The sequence below is a fragment of the Elephas maximus genome, chromosome 7 (assembly GCF_024166365.1).
Source record: "Elephas maximus indicus isolate mEleMax1 chromosome 7, mEleMax1 primary haplotype, whole genome shotgun sequence".
Classification (NCBI taxonomy): Eukaryota; Metazoa; Chordata; class Mammalia; order Proboscidea; family Elephantidae; genus Elephas; species Elephas maximus.
In genome coordinates, this window is record NC_064825.1 from 86,199,823 (window position 1) to 86,216,656 (window position 16,834).

Consider the following 16,834-nt stretch of genomic DNA (forward strand, 5'->3'; position numbering starts at 1 on the left):
GGGAGTTAGAATTTTGTTCTGCATTTTCCTCCAACTCTGTCCAGGAGCCTCTATTTTGATCCCTGTCAGAGCAGTCAGTGGTGGTAGCCAGGCACCATCTAGTTGTGCTGGATTTAATCTGGTGGAGGCTGTTGTAGTTGTGGTCCATTAGTCTTTCGGACTAATCTTTCCCTGTGTCTTTGGTTTTCTACATTCTCCCTTACTCTTGACAGGGTGAGACCAGTGGACTATCTTAGGTGGCCACTCACTATATTCTTAGTTTTAATCATAGATTCATTCAATGAATATTTCTTGAGTGTCTAGTGTTGGTGCTCAACAATGTTCAGGCTCTAGTACACAGGAATAAATGAGATGAGACAGTTCCTGTCCTCACACAGCTTACATTCCAAAAGGGAAAGAGCCAATAAGAAGTAATGAATGAATAAACAAGATGATCTCAGACAGTGGTAAATGCTATGAAAGAAACAGAACAGATGAAGTGATGATAGTGTCACTGGGAATGACTTCAAATAACTTTCATGGTGAGCATATACTGTATCCCAAGCACTGTTTCTTGGGAATAACTGATAAACTTATTCATTTATCTAGCACTTATGCTGTACTGACTTTGATTTTGTGCCAGTACTAATCTAAATGTTTCACAAACATTGATTCACTCACTCCTCATAAAAACACTATAAGGTTGGTGCTATTGTTATTCCCAATTTACACATGAAAACACTGAAGCAGAGAGGTTAAGTAATAGGCCAAGGTCACACAGCTAGTAAAGATTAGGGTCCAGGTAATTTGGCTCCTAGTCATGTGTTACCACACTTAATACTCACAACCACCATCTGAAGAATTACACCTCATACTTCAGATAGGTCATCTGAACCAAAATAAAACAGACTTTGCCAAGGTTGGAATTTACGTCCAGGTTATCTGACTCCAGTCTGACTCCGTCCACTTTATCCTATTGCCTCTATATGACCTCTGTGAGGAATAATCATGGTGTAAAAAAATAAAAGAACAAAGAACTCTAAAAGAAAACAAGACAATTTTATGCTTATATGTTTGTATAAAATATTACACTAAAGAACTAAGCCTTGTTTCTAAATTTTGTCAACAACTTGTTAAAGGAGTTATTTTAGCAAAGCCCACAAACAGCTTACATTCTAAAGAAATTCAATGTTCAGCATTAGTCACTATATTCTGGTCTTCCTATTCCCTGCATATTCACCATCCTCTCCTCCAACAATCGAGTTCCCCAACAATGCATGATAAAATTAAGACAACAATATTATAATATAACATGGAGATGGGGAAGTATTAGAATGAAACACAAAACAAGGATTCTTGAGTAACTACCTGGTGACCATACAACCCAGTGCTATCAAGTACAAGTTATTTAACCTCTTTGGACCTCAACTTACTCACCTGCAACTTAAAAAGATAAGACTATATCAGTGGTCCTCAAAGTTGTTCGTGTTATGGAACATGTAGCATTTTTTATGCTATTTTAGAAAATGTGCTAAGATACTAATATATCCATTTTATAATAACCACATAGTCATATGCTGCATAACATCTGTTGGGGCAATGTTCAACCGCATTTATGTCAGTGGTCTCATAAGTTTATACTCTTTACTTTATTCCCTACAGATCAATGAATAAGAGGTCTGGGGTTCTAATCTTTGTTCTGTCAGTGGTATGTTGCATGACAAAGTAACTCCCTGTGTCTCTTTCATCTGCACAAGGAAGGCGTTGGGCTCCATGATCCCTAAAATCCTTCAAGGCTCCAAAGTTAGAACCGAAGCTGATGCATAAGTAAAGGCCTGCTCACCCCAGGTCAACGGGCTCCCTGGTGTGGGTTTGATTCATAAGAACAGGAAGGCAGTGGGGCTAGGGGTAGACTAACCCCAGTTCCAGCCACCAAGGATCACCACCCCCAAGCCTGCATGCACCCCTCCCACCTGCCCCAAAGTGCACAGACAGGGCGCTTCCCAAAGCAGAGGGGTTGCCACCGTTACCCTTACAAAGCCGTGGACACAGGCTTGGGATGGAATCCAGGGCTTCAGCACTAAGAGGAGGTGCCGTTGCCACAGGAGCACCATTGTTCGTTCACACAACATCCAAATCACATAACATCCTATTTCATAGAACACATCATGGGCGTTAAGTGATGCATGATTGTATATAATTTTGTGCTAAACTAGATACCACCTCACCTCTTATAGTAAAACCAGTTGCTGTGGAGTGACTCATGGTGACCCCATGTGTGAGAGTAGAGATGTGCTCCATAGGGCTTTCAATGGCTGATTTATTCAGAAAGAGATCACTAAGCATTTCTTCCAAGGTACCTCTGGGTGGAACTCAAACCTCCAACCTTTTGGTTAGCAGCTGAGCACTCAAGTGCTTGCACCACCCAGGAAGTCCACCTCTTGAGTGATACAACAGCTACAACAACGGGCTCAAACGCACCTACGATCATGGTGCAAGACCAGGCGACATTTTGTTCTATTAGACTTAAGGTCACCATGAGTTGCAGCCAACCTGATGGCAACTAACAACAACAACAGAATAAACAAACGCTAGCAAGCGCCGAAGTTTCAAAAAAAATTTTTTTTTGGAAAAAAATTAGAGAAAAGTCTACAGTTTCTTCCATGAATTGGACCAAGCCTATCATTTCTTCATTTTTAGTGGTAGAATACTGAGGTTCCCTAGAACATAGTTTGAGTACCACCAAAATAGCTCCCCCATTTCACTTCAGCCCATGATTACTGCTTCATTCTAGAGAACAGGTGAGTTGAAATACTTCTATAAAACTCATAGGTACCGAACGTATCTTTGAGAATATCTTGAAAAGGCATAGCTGTTTGTGCTGCCCGACATCGGTCAACCAGGTAGTTACTCACTGTCTTCCGGTGACCTGACCCTAGTTTCCATCTGGGAACCATCCCTCCCTAGTATCAGTCCATGTGATCCCAGTGAAGCTGACTCCATCCCCAACTCCAGGGTTGGAGCACATGACCTGGGCTGGGCCTAAGCCAATCCGCACATCCCTTCAGGAACGGAAATCTGACTCCACACAGGCTTTTGCTTGTAATGCTGAGACTTGCTTGTACTTCTGGAAGATTCTGTGGACCTAAAACCTGAAAAGATTTAAGGGCTAAATTTGTTGACACCATGTTCCTTCCACGTGAATCCTTAAACTAAATCCTGAAGGCAGAGCCAAACTAGAGAAAAACTGAGTCTAATAGTATCAGTTAAGTGCCTAAACCAACTTTCCCTCTGGACTTTTCACTGTTACATGTCATGCTTAAACCAGTTTGCACTGAGATTTTTATCATGTGCAACTAAGAGTGCAAATCCATATAAATAGGCATTAGTTACATTGTTGAGTTCTCAAACTCAGTAAAATGGACAAGTTCCATTATAGTATTGTCATTATGTCATATGTAGATTTTGCATTTTTTCCTCCCATATGTCACAACCCAATCCCTATTTAGGAAATGTGGTTGTTACGCCTAAACTGTGAAGCATGTGATTTTTTTTTTATTTGAACATTCTATACATGCTATGGCTGCTAACCAAAAGGTCGGCAGTTCGAATCCACCAGGTACTCCTTGGAAACCCTATGGGGCAGTTCTACTCTGTTCTATTGGGTCGCCATGAGTCAGAATCAACTTGACAGCAACGGGCTTGGTTTTGGTTTTTTACACATGTTATCTTCTAATTTTTCCTTTCTGTGCCAATGTTGACCATGATAAGAACTGTTTAGTTAGTTAGAAGAGAAAATAAATTAACTAGCCCTTTACCTGATATTAACGGTGTGGTAGTCAGAATTCCAAAAATGGCCCCCCAAGGTGTCCTACCCTGATCCCAGAAACTGTAAATATGATGAGATATCACTCCCATGATTGTGTTATATAACACAGTTGACCTTAAAATAGGGATATTGTTTGGATGGGCCTAATATAATCACATGAGCCCCCTTTAAAAAAGAAAATATTCGATGCTGATGAAGAGAGAGCTACTTGTATCAGGTGGACACTTGAAACTATGTTGGCATCTCTTGTCTGGAGGGGAGATGGGAGGGTAGAGGGGGTTAGAAACTGGCAAAACGGTCACAAAAGGAGAGGCTGGAAGGAGGGAGCAGGCTGACTCATTAGGGGGAGAGTAAGTGGGTTTTTTTTTTTTAAGTGGGAGTATGTAGTAAGGTGTATATAAGTTTATATGTGAGAGACTGACTTGATTTGTAAACTTTCACTTAAAGCACAATAAAAATTATTTTAAAAAAAGAATATTTTCTCTGGCTGTTGGCAGAGGGAAAAGTCAGAGAGACCCAAAGCTCAAGGGGGGATTCAACACACCATTGTTAGCGCTGTAAATGAAAGGGGCTATATGCCAAGGGATGTGGGCACCACTAGGAGCTATGAATGGCTCCCAGCTGACAGTCAGCAAGGAAACAGGAGCCTCAGTTGTATGACCACAAGGAAGTGAATTTGGCCAACAACTTGGAATAGCTTGTTAAGAGTCTAGCCTAGCTGACACCTTAATTTCAGCCTTATGAGACCCTGAGCAGAGAACCTAGTCAAGTTCACTTTGACTTCTAACCTACAGAACTGTGAGATAATAATAAATAGATGTTGTTTTAAGTGGCTAAGTTTGTGGTAACAGAGCTATAGAAAATAAATACAGGCAGTTATTACTAAAGTAGCAAGTGGTGCTGATGTTTTGAGGCAATGATAACACAATTACTCGGTTTTCATGATCTAGTAAGAGAGAGGAAACCCTGGTGGCATAGTGGTTAAGTAGATATTAGATATATTTTTTAACCTTGGAATAATTGAATCTATGGCAAACCAGCAAACCATAATGAATATTTTATGACATATATGTATAATAATACTAGACTTTGTCTAGTATTAATATTAATATACACATATATGTCTATTTGCAGTCTCATAAATATTCTCATACATAAGTGTGTATAGATAACCCTATTAAAAAAAAAAAAACTCTATTCTCACCAACAACACTCACATACTTTTTTCTGTGTGTGTTTCCTATGAATAAAACAGGTAAAAGAATCTAAAATTTAGGAATTTTATTTTCTCACTTTCTAATCAGAAAAGTTTCTGCATGTCTTAAACATGATATAATGCAAAGACCTTTCCTTGCCCCTAACTTTATTGAATTTGATCCTATGTTTACTCTTATGGGGGAAATAGACTTCCAATCTAGGTTTCTAAATGGCTTAGCTCAAAATTTCCTATTAGAAATATGTTAAATATCTCCATCTGCTGTTAGAACCAGGAACTCATTTTGTTGCTACTTCATAGCTTACTTTAAAAAAAAAAAAAAAAGTTAAAATGGAGTAGGACAAATTTAGGGAAATATTTGGTCTTTAGTTTTAATGAGACCTTTCTTTCAGAGACTCCAGGTTACCCTTTTTTTTTTCTATTCAGAAGTATTGAACCTGGCTAGATTAACTCAGGGGTACAGTCAAGTAATTTCCCTTCTGAAGAGCTCTTCATCTGCATATAGTCTCTGTTCTTCTCAGTGATGGATATTTCAACTGGTAAAACATTTCTCCCCGCCCCCGCCCAGCCCAAAAAAATGTACAGAGAAATACCATGTATCATTTCCCATCTTCCTCTCAAGGTAACATCTTACACAACTATGATACAATATCAAAACCAAGAAATTTACATTGGTACAACCCATAGAGCTTATTCAGATTTCACCACTTATACGTGTACTCCTGTGTGTGTGTGTGTGTGTGTGTGTGTGTGTGTGCGTAGCTCTATGAAATTTTATTACAAATCTGGCCTATGTAACTACCACCAAAATCAAGATATTCAACTGCCAAAAGGTTCCCCTATACTACCCTTTAGAGCCACACCCGTTCTCTTCCCACTCTCATCCCTAACTCTTGACAGCCATTGACCTGTTGTCTACCTCTACCATTATGTTATTTCGAGAATGCTGAAAAAAATGAAAGCAAACTGAAAAGGTTTGGCTTTTTTCACTCATCATAGTTTCCTTGAGGCTCATCTAAGTTTCATGTATCAATAGTTTGTTCATTTTTATTGCTGAATCATATTCTATGATTAACCAAAAAGTTTTTTATGTTTTAATACAAAGTGCTATTCAGTGGTCTTGGTCATAGTCAGCCACAAGTCTTAGTAGCCACAAGTGCCTGGGCTGTTACTGGGCATCTGAAGACTGGAGTACTGTTTTATCTGCTCAGTTAATTCCCTTGACTCTAATTCACAGAATGGTCCAATTGGAGACTTTTAGACAAAGAAAGAAAGCATTCATGACAAATAAACAAAGGGTAAGAAGTCAATCAAAAGCATTGTCAGCTTATTGTATTCCAATAGATAAACTGATGGGCAATTAAAGTATTTTATTCTTAAATAACTGACTTTAAGCAAAAAATATTTTTCAGAAATATTCATAGAGTTCACTCATGATCAAAGAATGACAGTTGGAAGAGCTACTAAAAAAAAAACAGTAAAAGTAATCCTATGACACATCATATATCATGGTTTACCTAAATCTGCATTCCAATTTAAAAACATGAAAAATATAAATGGGTGGCTTATGTTTACAGAAAGAAATGAAATGCTATTAGAAAGTACAAACTGAGACTTCTTATTTCATCAGCTGACATAATACTGATGGAAACTTTATGAAACAGAGGAGAATAAAAATAGTAACCTAATAGACCATGAAGTCAGCAAACCTCGTCATCAATACAATTGCCTCAATTTTAGTCAGATTTTCACTAGTAACTTGGTATGGCAAGGCTTTATGACACAATGAGCTTATGAGTAGCAAGGGCTTTTTATATATTTTCTTATATTCTTAGCTTCCAAGAACATTTGAGGCAGAAGGAAGATGATTAATAAATCCTCATGGATTTAATGAATGAATTCAGGACAAGAATCAAAGACATTTGCTATGGTGCAATTTATAAACATGAAATATTGGACACTACCTACTTATTCAACAGTAGATGAATAAGTAAATTTTGGTAATGTCATTAGCTATAAAAGCCAAATAGGAAATCTATAGCCAAAAAATATATCAACAGACCATAAGAATTTAATATATGGATTTAACAGCAGATTAGATACGGCTGAAGAGAGAATTAATGAGCTAGGGGACAGGTCAAAAGAAAATATCCAGAATAAAGTATGAGACAAAAGGATGAAAAATATACAATAGAGCATAAGTGACATAGGGTTCACCAAAGGAAAAAAAGGGGGGGGGGAGCACTAATATGCATGTCATTAGAGTCCTTTCATAGAAGAGAGAGAGAAAATGGGGCTGAAGCAATATTTGAAGGCACAACTGCAGAAAACTTTCTAAAGCTGATAAAACACAGTAAGCCACATATTCAAAAATTCCTAAAACCCCAATTACTGTCAATACAAAACAGCAAAGCAACAGCAACTACAAAAACACCAAGTATACATGGATCACTTATAAAAATTGTTCATGTGCTGGATTGGGCATAAAGCAAGTTTCAGCAAATTTCAAAGGGTTGACATCTTACCAAAAATGTTCTCTAACCACAATGAAATTAATCTAGAAATCAATAAAACAAATAAAAACCAGAAATGTTTCATATATTTAGAAATTAAGAAATTCTAAATAATCCATGGATCAAAGAAGACAACAAAGTTTAAATAATAATGAAAATATGATATAATAAAATTTGTAGAACAAAGCTAAAGCCATCCTTAGAGGTAAATTTATAACCTTAAATCCATAAATCAATAGAAATAGGCCTTGCAGAAGGTAGGATTTTAGGTAGGAAAGAGGAAATAAGGGCATTTTGGTCAAGCAAATGAACATGAGCCAAGTACTGTCAGCTTGGGCCTGGATAAGTAAAAAGAAGGAGGTTCTGAGACATAAGAACACAGTGCAGTGGGTCTGGAAGTTCATGCTTCATTTAACTTAGCAGACAATGGGCAAACACTGAAGAAGTATATGTCAGTCAGTGAGACATTCTTTAAAAGCATATCACCTAGGAGGAGTGTTCAGGATGAAGTATACCTTCTCCCTACAATAACACTCATCACTCTTGATTGTAATGACTTGTTTAATATCTCTCTTTCCTATTAAACTGTGAGGGAAGCCCTGTGAGGCCAGAAACTCTACCTTGTCTTTTCTGTTCCTATGACAGCGCCCGGCACAGAGAAAATGCTCAGTAAATATTTGTGCATGGATAAAGGACAGAAGAAACAGGCGATGTCAAAATCAGCAAGCCACTGTAATAGCTGGACTGTTTTCAACTGACACACAAGTAGATCATAGGGCTACAGTTGTCTAGCAGACAATGAGGGTTTTTAAAATGTTCTCATGGATGCCCAGACTAGTTGCCCTCCCCATTTTCTTATTTCCATTAATTAATACTACTTCACTCATTCATTCATTTGTTCATTCATTGAACAACCTTGTACTGAAGGTTAGGTAAGTTCTGGCCTTAGAGGTACAAATAAAAGTTCTTTTTTTTTTTTTTTGTACAGATGTGAATAAAACAAAGTTTCTGCTGTAAAGGAACTTACATTCTAATTGGGGAGCTCTGACAATAAATAAATATGTATATGATAGGTAGTAAAAAGTACCTTGAAGAAAAATAAAGCAGGGATAGAGAGAGACAGGGTATGAGCACACTTGACACATCTGAGAAACTGGCAGAAACCCAGGATGGCTGGAGCCGAGGAAACAAGGAGAAATGGGAGTCAGTGAGATACCATGGGCCTGTAGCATTTTTTTTGTAGCGTATGATAAAGACTTCGGTTTCACTAAAAAGGAAATAAAAAGTAATTGAGAATTTGAAGCTGAGGACTCCCATAATCTGATTTATGAATATAAAAGGACCATTCTGGCCACTAAATGGATAATGGGCTGCAGGGGGAAAAAGGTAGGAGAAAGACCAGTCAGGAAGCTAACATAAAAGTCATTTTGACTACTTGCACTCTGTTTTCCTCCAATTTTATATATGCGACCTAATAATACCTCCACCAACTGTCTCCTCCTTTTCCATCCACATTACTCAACTCCTGAACCTCATTACTTACTACTTTAACTATTATAGTACTAAACACTCTAGTTTGGGGTTTCTAAGTTTGAAGAAGGTACGAGTTAAGCTCCTCATTCATTCTTTAAATAGTTCTAGAAAAAACATTAAGCAGAACAGTAATATACATAGCATACTTTTTAAAATGAAAATTAAGCAGCATAGTTTAAGTAAGGTACAGGTACCTCATGGAAGAAAATGAGAAAAAAAATTTTTCAGAAAATGCTTCTGTCTTAACTATCCAGGGCTGCTATAACAGAAATACCTCAAGCGGGTGGCTTTAACAAACGGAAGTTCATTTTCTCACAGCTTAGAAGACTAGAAGTCCAAAGTCAGGGTGCCAGCTCTAGGAGAAGGCTTTCTTTCTCTGTTGGCTCTAGAGGAAGCTCCTTCCTTGTCTCTTTTGAGCTTCTGCTCATGTGCAATCTTCACTTGGCTTGGCATGTGTTTTCCCCCATCTCCTTCTCTCATTTGCTTGTTCAATCTCATTTGTATCTCAAAAGAGACTGACTTAAGACACAACCTATCCTAATCCTGTCTCATTAACATAACAAGACAACCCATTTCCAAATGCACAGAGGTTATGATTCACAGCACATATTCTGGGGGAACACAACTCAATCCAAAACATTCCACTCTTTAGCCCCCCAAAACTTATGTCCTTGCCACATGCAAAGCACATTTATCCCCTCACATTACTCCAAAAGTCTTATATCAACTCCAAGTCCAAAAATCTCATCTTCTGAATAATCTAAATCAAATATGGGTGAAACTTTAGGCATATTCCATCCTGGGGCAAAACTTGCCTTCATCTGTGAACGTGTGAAATCTAAATTACAAATTATCTGCTTCCAAAAATACAAGGCAGACATTTCCATTACAAATGGGAGAAACTGGAGGGAAAGAAGAGATAACAGGCACCCAGCAAGTCCAAAACCCAGCAGGACAATTTACATTAGCTCTGAAGGCTTGAAAATATTCCACGGTTCTTTGGGACCATCTGGACAAAGGCCCTGGCCTCCAGACTGGGTGTTGGCCACAGCCTCTGGATTCTGGGTGGAGGCCCCTCAGCCCTGTGCTTCAGCTCTGCCTTTTAGGCCATCTGGGATCAGCAGTTCGAATCTGCCAGGCATTCCTTGGAAACTCTATGGGGAAGTTCTACTCTGTCCTATAGGATCGCTATGAGTCGGAACCGACTCGACGGCACTGGGTTTCTTTGGGGGGGGTGGGGACGGCAATTCTGCTCCGTCTGCTTTAGGCCACCCAATTCTCCTAGTCCATCTAAGTGGTGACCCCACCCCCTTGGCCCCAGAAGGCCCCATTCTTCTGTCTCTTGGGCATAACAGCCCCACCCCCTCAGCTTTGGGTGGTGGCCCCAACCCCCGGCACACCTTAACAGCAGCCCCACACTCCAGACCTGAATTGGTAGAGATTGGACTCTTTGAAAGCTAGGAGGCTGTGGCCCCACCCTTTGAAGCCAAGCTTTCCACACTACTTCCAACAGCTCTGCTGATCTCTAAGCTGCTCCAGGGATTGTTCTTTTCTTTTCTTGGAGGACAAGCGATGTAGCTCCTTTGGCCTGTTTCTTGCCTGTAGAATTCCAAGAGGCAAATAGCATTCTCTCCTTCCATTCTTTCTCTGTCTTCTTTAGTCTAAGCTTATAGGTTTTCTTCTGTGGTAGCTGGTTAGATCCCTCACTCGCAGGCTTACTCTCTACCAAAAAATTGTGTAGCCATGTCCTTGGTGAAAATTCTAGGACACGTGTCCTTAGTCTGTACAACAGAATTTTCCAAATCTTTAAGCTTTGTTTTCCTTTTGCACAGTTCATTTTTAAGTCTATCTCTTTCCTCCCGATTGTACTATAAATGGCAAAGAGAAACCACATGGCCCTCCTCAGCTAAATATCAAGTTCATCACTTAAAAGTTCTATCTTCCACCAAACATCTGAACATAATTCAGACAAGTTATTTACCACTGCATAAAATCATCATTCTTCTTCCATTGTTTAATCACATATCTATCATTTTCTTTTAAAGCCTCACCAGTAGCACATTTAACATCCACACTTCTAGCAACATTTTGTGGCTAGCGCCATATGAATTCTCTAAGATGATAAAGACTTTCTCTATAGCTCTCCTCACTCCTTCTGAGCCCTCACCGGAATTGCCTTTATGTCCATAATTCTACCAACAGTCTCTTCAAGGCAATCTAGGCTTTTATTATTTAAAAACCCATCACTGTCGAGTCGATTCTGCCTAATAGTGGCCCTACAGGCTTTTACTATTAGGCATCTTAAAACTTTTACAGCCTCTACCCATTACCCAATTCCAAAACTACCTCCATATTTTAAGTATGTGTTAGAGCAGCACCCCATTCCTGTTACCAAATTCTACTTTACTTATCTAATGTTGCTATAACAAAAGTACCATAAGTGGGTGGCTTTAACAAACAGAAATTTATTTTCTCATGGTAAGTCAACTAGAAGTCCAAATTCAGGGTACTAGCTCTAGTGGAAGGCTTTTTCTCTCTGTTGGCTCTGGAGGACGGTCTTTGTCTTGTCTGAGCTTCTGCTCCTAGGCAATCTTCATGTGGCTTGGCATGTGTCTTCCTCCATCTCTGCTTCTCTCACTTGCTTGTTTAATCTCTTTTATATCTGAAAAGAGACTGACTTAAGATACACCCTACACTAATCCTGTCTCATTAACACAAGGAAAACTCATTTCCAAATGGAACTATAACTGCAGGCATAGAGGTTAGATTTACGACACATATTTTGGAGGGACACAATTCAATTTATACCAGCTTACTTGAAAGTCTTTGGTAATTTCTGAACTAAAGCACATTTATGGACATACTTAATCCTCTAGAATGCTTGATTTTGACTGTATTTCAAAGAAGCAGATGCAATTAGGTGACATGTTCACTTTATTTCACAGAAAACATATGGGATTAATTTTAAAAAATACCAGAAGCCAAATCAATAACAATATCAGACAATATCAGGATATTTAACTTTTTTATCAGAAACTAAAATTATAAGCCTATGTTTACATCTCTGGAAGACCTAATAATTTCATGTTCTTAAATACAACACCACACCCTTGTTCTCATAAAATAATCATTAAAAAAACTAAAGGCAAATGCTTAAAGCTGAGCATTCCCAATAGCTAGCAAAAGCAATGTAACTTAACATGGGATTTTATTCATGGAAAGTGTAATTGGACTATTTAGTGCCTATTAAAAGCAATTATTATTTTAACATTTATTTTCACTGGTAAGGATTCTAGAAATGAGAGTTTGAGCTGTGGCAATTTAAACAACAGTCCATTCTCCCTAAAAAGACAGAGACTGACTTACTGTTACCAAAAGTGACCTGTGCATTCAATGTCTCTATAAAAATTGTGTTGATATGTGCTGAACGAAATGGAAAGAAAATTCAAATCAAATAAGATGGTTACAGATTATCATTAACTGTATGTAGAACTATATAAAGGATTTAATGGAGTAATAAATCATATGCTATTTAATACTCATGAAAATCATACTATGACTAAATTTTTAATATGTGGTTTTTGGCAATTTATAATTACATAGACATGATCATTTGCCTGCTTAAAAAATTTCTTCTTATTATTAATTTACCTTTCTTTGAAAAGCAGGCACTATAATCGTGCCTATAGCTAGTGCATCTCAAACCTGTTACTAAGAGAGAAAAACCTTTAAAACAGAAAAAAAAAAGCATGTCACTTCTTCCAGCTTCATTTCTTCTATTCTATGGGGGAGGAGAGGAAATGCCTTATAAAAATTGACCAGTGCGGTATAATTTGAATTTATATTCTCTTGGAATGGTAAGTACAATAAAGTGAGTGCCAAATGCTCAGTGTTTATTCCATGCCAATTGGATTTTGACTTAATTATAGTAGAACTGATTTTACAGCAACTCTAAAAATGTAAATAAGGCTTTAAAACTGATTCAAGTTTTATATTTTATAAATGAAGCTTTGATTTTAATTTAAACAATTCTCTTAGGGTGCCATATGCATTATTCAAAATGTTCTGCTTTTGTTATGATTGAAATAGTAGTGATACTTCAGGAAATCAGGGATTAGAAACACCTGTGTCTTACCAAATTACATCTACAAATGATTATAATTTTGTGCACTAGATTGATTTTAAAACATAAATATTGAGTATTTTAAAGTTTAAATTATTAGTTTATAAAAAAAGAAAAAAATCAGTGGAAAATGTGTTCCAAAATGTAGTATAGACTTACCTATCTTAATCCAAATATTTTCATTACTAAAGCCTACCTCAAGCTTCTACATTAAAAGTGCAGTTTGTAACACGTATTGATTTTTGTTCTATTGCAAATACAGTAAAACCTGTGAAAGCCAGAACCCGTGAAAGGCAGAAACCAATCAAAGAAGGAAAACACAAAACATTTTCCGCTAAAACACGCAATAGAAAAGTGGTAAGACTGTATCCTGAGAGAGGCAGAAAACTTGCAAGACCCGGAAAAACAAGGCAGTCCCTGCCCTCGTAGGTTTCACTGTATATTTTCTTCAAGTCACCTGCCCATCTTGTTAGTTATCTACCTATCTTTACGTTTACATATATATATAAAATATATAAAGTTAGAATAATACTAAACCTACTTTATATTTGCTTTTTTATTAGTATCAAATGAGACATTAAAAGACATTCTAATTGAAAAAAAACAACAAACTTTTAGATACATGTTCTCTTTTAAAAGAGTGAAGTACATGCCAAGTTGAGTCATTAAGAGAAATGTCAGCAGGATCAGTGGCAGCTGCTGGCGTCCCTGGGAAGGGAGGGGCCGGGTAGGAGTACAGTAGCTAGCAAACCCCTCAGCGCTCTGCAAAATCACTAGTGGGAAAAGAACAAAGGCCTTTCCAATGCAACTAACACAGATGTGCCCAAAGGCAAACTGTCAGAAGCAGTTAAGATGACAGCTACTCACAGTTCATTATTTCCTTCTCACAGGTCACTGGGTGACAAGCTGGGTCAGCTGCTTTGTTGGCTGTCCCAGGCCTTCTCCCAACCACTATTCAATTCAAATAAGAGTAAAGGGCTCCATTGGATAAACTAACAAAAACAAACACATTCCAGGCACTTAAAGACGCCAGAGTACGGCATTTATTTTACTTTGGACCAAACTTGGAATTAAATATACATACAACTTGCTTTATCCAAGGAAAGGAGAGAACCACATTTCTATACCTCCCTGATAGAGGTGGCAGAAGTATTTGTGGGTAAAAGAAACAAGAAAACATGACCGGTCATGAATTAAAAATCTTACATTTGAGACCTTATACATTAAGAGAATTGTATTTTTCTTTTAAAAGAAAAAAGAATTTTTCCACATTACCAAAAAAAAAAAAAAAAGATCAACAATGAAATTGTTTTCCACAAGTGTGTAAAATGTAAAATTAAATGAAATGATTCTGTAGATGGGAGAGCATGATTTGCAATGACTGGTTTAGATTTTTTTTAAGGATATAATGCCAAATAATACGCCAGTCAAAATAGCAATAATGTAAGTAACTCTTTCATGACATGATGTGCAAAAAATTTTTGTAATGGTTAAATATGGTTACTCAAATATGATGCCATTCTGTTATGAAACCAACTGAATGAAAACTAGTAGGGAAGAGGAATAACATAGTGGTTAAGAACATGGGCTTTAGATCCAAATAGGCCTAGGTTCAAATCCCATTTCCTCCCTTAACTAGCTGTATGACTGGGCACATCACGTAACTTATCTGAAAGTCACATTATTTGCTCATGTTTTCCTCGTTGTTCTAAAAATCTACTTCTTTTTCCAACTTTTACAGTTCAGCTCATTTCATATTATACTTTTATTTTTCTGCAGTGACTTTATTCTGTATTTTGTGGAATTATCCTTGATAAAAGCAAGAAAACATAAAGCCCTCTCTTGAAGCTGAGATAACATAATGCAGTGAATCTCTCCTATTTGGAAGAGATGCAAATTTAACAGGACAGCCTAGGGTTCAAAGTAATCAATATGCCAAATTCAGTACCATGTTCTAATTTGCACCACAATCCCTTCCAAAATGGGAGGAAAGCAGTTACTCTAAATTATTTACTTTTTACTCAAAATAACTTTAAGGAACAGAGAGGGAAAGAAATCTAAATTGCATCTTCTGTGGTAAATGGTGGGATTGTGAGAGTGAATGGGGAGGATGCAGATAAATTTCTGAGGCCTGTCAGGATTGGGGGGGTGGGGGAAAAGAAGGTTTGCTAGAGCCCAGGAAGTAAACTCTAAGGAATTCTCACTAACAAAAGGCCCCTGGAAAATTTCTTACAAAATAAAATTCAGTCAATTGCTATTGACTAAAAAACACAAAACTAAACGCAATCATATTAAAAAAATCTTTTCTATCTCTATTTCTTTCCAGAACATTTCACATCTACCACTTATTGAGTGCTTACTATGTTCCTAGAACTTTAAAGACATCTAATTTAATTCTAACAACTCCATTAGGTATTTTGAGGTGGTAACTGATATTAACTGTTTTTTCCCCTCACATCTCCTAGTACAGAAGCCCTGGTGGTGTAGTGGTTAAGAGTTCTGCTGCTAACCAAAAGGTCAGCAGTTTGAATCCACCAAGCACTCCTTGGAAACCTTATGGGGCAGTTCTACTCTGCCCTATAGGGTCGTTATGAGTCAGAACTGACTCGACAGCAATCGGTTTGGTTTGGGTTTTTTTAATACTATATGGCTTCGTCCCAAAGTTCCTTCACTAGATTATGCTACATCAGGAGAGATACGACAACAGAATACACAGGCCAAATTCCTAAAGCACACAGCACCCTCAGCCCTCAGAGAAGATATTTCCAGGTTGTGGAAGAGGGGAGTCATAGAGAAGCAAAAGAAGATGAGTTATCTCTGGGGTTGCTGCATCATGCCCCACCAGAGCAAGACCCATATAAGTTTAAAATCCCAAATAAATTTGAGGAATCTGAAAGCAGAGGAAACCAGTCATCTTTTCTGAGAAGACCCCAGGGTAACACCAGAGTTCAAGATAATGACAAACCCCCAGAATTCTCTCACGAAGGGTAGAGTAGAAATGGCTGCTGAGGGAGTGCAGGACTACAGCCAACAGTGCCTCATAGAGCAGTATCCTGAGGTCCCAACGGCCCCAGTGTTCCTTGAGATCTTGTTCTGGATGAACACATCAGATAATGACTGCTCCCAAAGGACTTAACACTCTATGACATGGGAAAAGCGAAGTATGCTGCAGAGAGTGGTCCAGTAGTGTCACTGTAGCTTTGTGGTTGTGTTATAGAACATCAGAGAGTTAGGAACCCTTTTTGTGATTAAAGACTTGGAACCCAAATTTTCAGACAGGTCCAGGACAACCCCATACTGTAAGGTGCTAAATTTGTTCTTTTGTTTGTCTGTGTACTATCTCATTCAAACTACAACAAAAGGATTTGAGGCTTAAATAAAAAATTAAGAGACAATAAATTCAAGAGTCATTTTTGTTAGGAAAAAATGTTTCCTTCCTGCCAAAATCTCAGGCAGGAATATATAATTTAAGAATACGAGATAGCTCTTAATTGAAATAAAAAGTTGCCAAGCTTTTTTTTCTCTCCTTTTCTCATGCAAGCGACATTTCTATCTACAGTTACCCATACATGACATACTTGTTGCCATAAAGTTGATTCCAACTCATAGCAACCCTATAGAACAGAGCAGAACTGCCTCAT

General features: G+C 37.8%; 1 protein-coding gene across 14 annotated transcripts in view; it reads right to left on the bottom strand.

Annotated features, from left to right (window-relative positions):
- The window catches only part of DCDC1 (doublecortin domain containing 1), a 608,393-nt gene that overhangs the window by 239,854 nt on the left and 351,705 nt on the right, over nt 1-16,834 (bottom strand). The gene's annotated exons all lie outside the window — the stretch shown is intronic.